General features: G+C 43.8%; 1 non-coding gene and 1 pseudogene across 1 annotated transcript; both read left to right on the top strand.

Annotated features, from left to right (window-relative positions):
* Nucleotides 1–3485: 3485 nt before the first annotated feature.
* Nucleotides 3486–4263, top strand: LOC142437657 (transcription elongation factor A protein-like 4; annotated as a pseudogene).
* A 298-nt stretch (nucleotides 4264–4561) lies between these two features.
* On the top strand, nucleotides 4562–4622 carry LOC142438326 (U7 small nuclear RNA). Its single transcript, XR_012782723.1, has one exon. It is a non-coding gene; the product is annotated as a U7 small nuclear RNA (small nuclear RNA).
* The last annotated feature ends 1604 nt before the right edge of the window (nucleotides 4623–6226 follow it).

The raw sequence follows: 6226 nt of genomic DNA, 5'->3' as shown, positions 1-6226 counted from the left end.
TGGGGAGAGAGCCAGTGAATCCTAACAAACTCTTTTAGGTTTGTTCAGGAGAAGGGTGCATAGCCTCTCTGGGGGCTTCAAGGGCATCTTTGTCCTCTTGATTGTCAACACTCCTCCCGGAATGTCCGCCTTTGCCTAGCCCTGGACAGACTTTCTAGAAATGAACAGAAGGAAGTCCTACCCGGCACTCACTCTCCAGCTCTCACTTTCCCAGCCGGTCTATTCCCCAGGGGCGGTGTGGGTTACTGTAAAGACTTACAGCCCAGAAACCCGCAGGAACACTTCTCTCTGTCCGTGTCGTTTTGGGACTGCAATAGAAGGTTCTATGCTTTTCACTGATTCTTCCCTCTAGGCAATGAGCACAAAAGGGTCTGACTGCCTTAAAGGGTAAGAGAATCCTTATCCTTATGGAGAGAATAAAGGCAGGAGTCTCCTAGCAAACACCTTTGAACATAGGCTAGCCTTTTCAAAGGTGCCCTGGTGAGCAGAGGGTTGGGTATTGGGCTGCTCACTCCAAGGTTGGTGGATCAAACCTAACAGCCAACTCGGAGGGAGAAAGATAAAGCTGTCTGCTCCCTTTACGATTTAGTCCCAGAATTCCAGGGAGGAGACCACTAAAGGAGCCGGGCTTTACCTTAAACACATCTGCTGCAGATTGAAGGAACAGATAGACTCCTTTGGACTGAAAGCTGCAGCACCATAGGAAGAGAAGGAGAGGGGGGCTGCTACCCTCAGTTTATGGATTTGGAAGTCATTGAATGCTGGTTCAAACCTCTTGCTTGTAGTATGGCCCAATGATAGGCAATCAATTTAGGACTACCATATATTTTTCACTTTCACATTTTCTTATTTTTTTATGACATGTCCTGGTTCTGCTGGAGTGAATGAGTGTTAACTCAATTTTGTGCCCTCTGTTGAACACTGATTATTTTCTTAAAGAGGATCCAGTCACTATTTTTAAATATGTGGAAGTGAATGTCTCGTGTGTTTTAGTCTAAAAAGTGTCCCTATATATGAGCACTTCCCTTGTCTTAATGGTACTTTAAATTCTATCGTATGCCATTGGCTTGTATAATGATACTATTGGAATTGCCAAAGAGCCCATGGACATTACTTGTATCATCTCTCTAAAAGCTGAGAATGCTGCACTAAGGTGAAACAGGCCACACACACACACACACACACACACACACACACACCCTGTTTATTTTATTTTGTTTTCTTTTTTTTGTGAGAGAGTGAGTGAGTGAGTGAGAGAGTGGGTGAGTGAGAGAGTGAATGAGTGAGAGAGTGAGTTAGAGAGTGAGAGTGAGAGAGTGAGTGAGAGAGTGAGTGAGAGAGTGAAAGAGTGAGAGAGTGAGTGAGAGAGTGAGAGTGAGAGTGAGAGAGTGAGAGTGAGAGTGAGTGAGTGAGTGAGAGGGTGAGTGAGAGAGTTAGAGAGTGAGTGAGTGAGTGAGTGAGTGAGTCCACATCTGTTTATATATAAATAAATCTTTAGCTATATGAATGGATTTTGTACTTGCACTTAACCGGAACCCTTAACCTAAAACCAGGTTAGTTTTTACGATGCAGGCTTGTTCCATACTTACCCTCATGAAGGGGCTGCTGAAGATATGGGTGCTTTGGCAAAGTGTGATGAATGTGATGAAATCAGATGGTGTCTGGCTATCAGAAAGACTAGTTTCTGGGGGAAGTACAGAGTGGAGACCCAAGCCCACAGAGGGCTTTATGAGAGGAGATGGGTCAGTCAGGGTGCGTTGTAGTACACAGCTTTCCCCCAGATCCTGGATGCTTCCTCACCCCAACTACCATGATCCGAATTCTACCTTGCAGGACTGGATAGGGCAGAGGTTTTACACTGGTACATATGGGAGCTGGAGGCACAGGGAATCCAGGGTGGACGATACCTTCAGGACCAGGGGTGTGAGGGGGCGATACTGGGAGAGTAGAGGATGAGTGTGTTGGAAAGGGGGAACCGATTACAAGGATCCGCATGTAACCTCCTCCCTGGGAGACGGATGGCAGAGAAGGGGGTGGGGGGAAGGGAGACTCTGGATAGGGCAAGATATGACAAAATAGCAATCTATAAATTATCAAGGGCTCATGGAGGAGGGGGAGGGGGTAGCGGGGAGGGAGGGGGAAAAAAAGAGGACCTGGTACAAAGGGTTTAAGTGGAGAGCAATTGCTTTGAAAATGATTAGGGCAAAGAATGCACGGATGTGCTTTATACAATTGATGTATGTATATGTATGGAATGTGATAAGAGTTGTATGAGCCCCTAATAAAATGTAAAAAAAAAAAAAAAGACTAGTGTCTGGGGGCCTTACAAGCTTGTATTCAAATAAGCATCCATCTAAATGAAGTGTCAGCTAAGCCCACAGGGAGAAGCACACCGGCCTGCGTGAGCCAAGGTTTATAGATAATAACATCTAAGGCAGAGGGAAGTACATTAGACCTTACATTCTGAGCACCCAGTTGACAGAAGGCTATGGATGTCAGTGAAAGGCCAAAGTCCATTTGCAGAGTCCTCACGTGTATTAAGCCTCTGGTGAATTCCTTCGGACTACTGATCAAAAAACAAAACAAAATCCTCGATGCCACCAAGTTAATTCCAACTCATAGTGACCCTCAATGGCAGCAGGGTAGAACTACCCATGTGGGTTTCCAAGGTTAACTGTTCATGGGTGCAAAAAGCTCTGTCTCTCTCCCAAGGAGCAGCTGGTGGTTTTGAACTGCTGACCTTCTAGTTCACAGTGCAATACATGTAAGCCACTACACCACCAGGGCTCCTCAGATTACTGGCCAGGGATGTGCATGGACTTTCCCTCAGATAGAATGCATTGAAAAGTAGATTAATGTCGATATAAAACCCAAATCCAAACTCATTGCCAACAAGTCGATCTTGACCCATAGCATTGCTATAGGACACAGTAGAACTGCCCTTGTGAGATTCCAGGACTGTGTAAGTCTTTAATGGGAGTAAGGCTGAGTTTTCTCCCAAGGAGTGACTAATGGTTTCTGCTGACCATGGGATCAGCAGCCCAACAAGTAACCACTATGCCACCAGAGGTCCTAATGCAGTTAAAGGTAGGTTAAAATTTAAAACCTATCATTGGCTTTTCCTTTGAACTCATTTGAAAGTTTTTTCTAATTTTTTCCACTATTTTCTGATTTCTCCTGAAGTTCTTCTGTGTTTTATTTGTTGCTGCTGTTTATAAAAAGTATATATTTTTGGCTCCCCGCGCCCGCTGGTCCTTCCAGCAGTCCTGCAAGGAGCTTTCTGTTCAGGCCCCTGAGCTCTTTACTGTTGCTTCAGGTTCCTCCAGGTCAGTGTGAGGCCCCTCTTGATTGCAGAACACTTGCAGAACGCTGCGAGGGGGATGGAACACGGAGCTCTGTGCGTCTGTTACCCAAGCATTCCATGCTAGAGAAAGAGGAGAAGCCTGTCCAGAAGCCCTGCAGGACAGGAAAAGGACAATCTCAACATGGAAAAACGTAACACTGAAAATGAAGGAAAGCGTGAAAACCAAGAAAAGGTGGAAAACGAAGAATTGCCACCGACTAAGGAAAAGCCAGGAGCCACCGGCTCTCCAGAAAACAAGGAAAAATTAGGAACAGGTGACAAAGAAAATGAGGAATAGAAGGCAAGGTAAAATTAGGAACAGTGGACAATTCAGAAGGCAAGGAAAAGTTAGGAAGAGAAGGCAAAGGAAAGTTAGGAATGGGAGACAAGGAAAAGTTAGGAAGAGAAGGCAAAGGAAAGTTAGGAATGGGAGACAAGGAAAAGTTAGGAACAGAAGACAAGGGAAAGTTAGGAATAAAGCAAGGAAACATTAGGAACAGAAGGCAAGGGAAAGTTAGGAAATGAGGGAAAGGCAGATGAGGAAGTGCCAAAGGGAAAGACGGAGGGTGAGGGGAAGCCCAAAGAAGAAAAGCCAGCAGGTGAAACCAGGCTGCAGCCAAGTGCCCAGCTCAGGATGATGTTCCCAGAAGAGCAAAAAGAAAAACCAATAAAGGGCTGCTGAGAACCTCAAGGAGTATAAGGAAGCCATTCATGATACGCATTTGAGCAATGAGGAAATGATAAGAGAGTCCAATGAGATGGCAAGGGTGGAGGATGAGGAGAAAAATCCAAACAGAAATTGGGGGGCTTTATGTGGATGCAAAAACTTACAGAATCCCTTCCACTCTAGAGAGTCAAGGGAATTTCGGGGTGGCTGTAGGGCCCAACAAAAAGGCTTTGAAGACATTCCATATGTGTAGTACCCTTGACCTTCACTTAATGTTGTGACTGATTAGAACACTATCAACTCTGCTCGCTTCTTTCTTGCATTTCCCTAGCAGACATTTGCCAGGCTCTGTGCTTTAACCTTATGCTGACACTTGGCTTTAGGCATCCTTCTAGAGACCAATAGTTTTTTGACCCAACTACAGCACTCTGTGTTTCAGTAGGGGATTTTCACCCAGTGCATGAAATTAAAAAAAATGTTTATGGCGCATTCTACAATTAAAACATTTTGCAGAAATATATGTACATGTATATAATTTCTTTATATGAAATCAGTGTTACAGCTCTTTTAGAATTTGTCTAGCAGGTTTTCTGTGTTTTCCGGACAACCCCATAAAAAAAAAAGATAAAAGAAATCCAGGATAAGTAAACTTATAGAGACAGTAACTCTATTAATATGTTATGGCAGGGAGGATAATGAGTACAAGAATACTGAAAGTGGTCTCCAATGGATTGTGGTGATGACTGTGCAGCTCTTTTGACTATATTTAAATCAGTGAATTATGTGTCAATACAAGTGTTCAAAAAGAAGCAGAAATCCTAGGGAGCGGTTCTACTGTGTTCTCTATGGTCACTGCGAGTCAGTGTCGACTCAATTGGCCAGTGGGCTGAGGACCACTCAATGTGCAACATGAAAAAATGTAAATCTGTAGTTGTTTAAGCATGAATCTTTGCTTTCCCCCAGTCCTTCACAGATTTGGCATCCGAAACAGAAGTTGTTTGCCACTGGGGAGTCACTTCTGACTCACTGGGAGGGATGGAATGCACAACAGAATGAAGCACTACCTAGTCCCATACTCTCCTCATGATTTTTGTTATTATATTGGAGCCCATTGTTGTAGCCATTGGGTCAATCTATCTCATTGAAGATCTTTCTCTCTTTTTTGCTAACCCCCTACCAAACATGATGTCCTTCTCCAGGAACTGGTCAAAGGGAGACATTGAAAACAAAACATAACCCCCCAAAACAGACCCTCAAGCTCCACCTAGATCTACTAAGTCAGTCAACCCACCGTAGGAGTGAACCTATGGTTGTTAGTTGTTGTAGAGTCACCTCTGACTCAATAGAATCCTTTCCTCAAGGAAGGAGATACTGCCCAGTGTTTCTTGTGGTCAGTTGAGGAACTGAACTGTGTGATCCACAGTGTTTTCAGAAGTTGATCCCCAAGCCTTTCTTCCTAGTGTTTCTTAGTCTGGAAGCTCCATTGAAGTCTGTTCAGCACCATAGCAACAAGGAAGCCCCTACTGACAAATGAGAGGTGGCTGTAAATAAGTGGTCCAGGCCTACCCCAGGGACGAAGAGCATGCTATCACTGCATCATCAGTGCACCATTGATGGAAACTAAAAATGTATATTTTTTATAAACTCCTAACATTGTCTTTCTGTACTCAGTTCAAGTCATCCTTTCTCTTGTTTTTTTTTTTTTTTTGGAGTGCCCCTTTTCTTTCCCATATTCTCTGTTCTCTCTCCCTTTTTTCCCTCCTCTATTAGTGGGTAATGTCCACTTCAAGACCAATTGAAGAAAACCAAACCTAATATGGAATCCTGTATCCATCCTTCAAAGGGAATATGACGTGGAAGCCGGAGTGATGTTCCTGTGTCTATCTATTATCTATCTCTTATCCCAATTTCCTCTCCCATTGGCTTGTCTGTGCTCCAGGAAGAAATCACCCACAGAATATCTTCATTCTTTGTCAAACACAAAAATTCTTCCCAGAGTCCTTAATACTGCTTGCTACTTAAAAGAATCATCAACTCACTATGAAGAGGAACAACATCAGAATAATTGGAATACCGGAGGAAGACATAACAAAGAAGTTATCTGCAACAATAGTGAGAGAATTCTTGGAGGAAAACTTCCCCAGCTTAATGAATAAAAACCAGGCAACCATTCAGGAGACTGAAAGAACACCAGCTAGACTGAATCCCAAGAGGAA

Source organism: Tenrec ecaudatus, chromosome 1 (assembly GCF_050624435.1).
Source record: "Tenrec ecaudatus isolate mTenEca1 chromosome 1, mTenEca1.hap1, whole genome shotgun sequence".
NCBI classification, from domain to species: Eukaryota; Metazoa; Chordata; class Mammalia; order Afrosoricida; family Tenrecidae; genus Tenrec; species Tenrec ecaudatus.
This window is presented reverse-complemented; position numbering and strand designations above follow the sequence as displayed.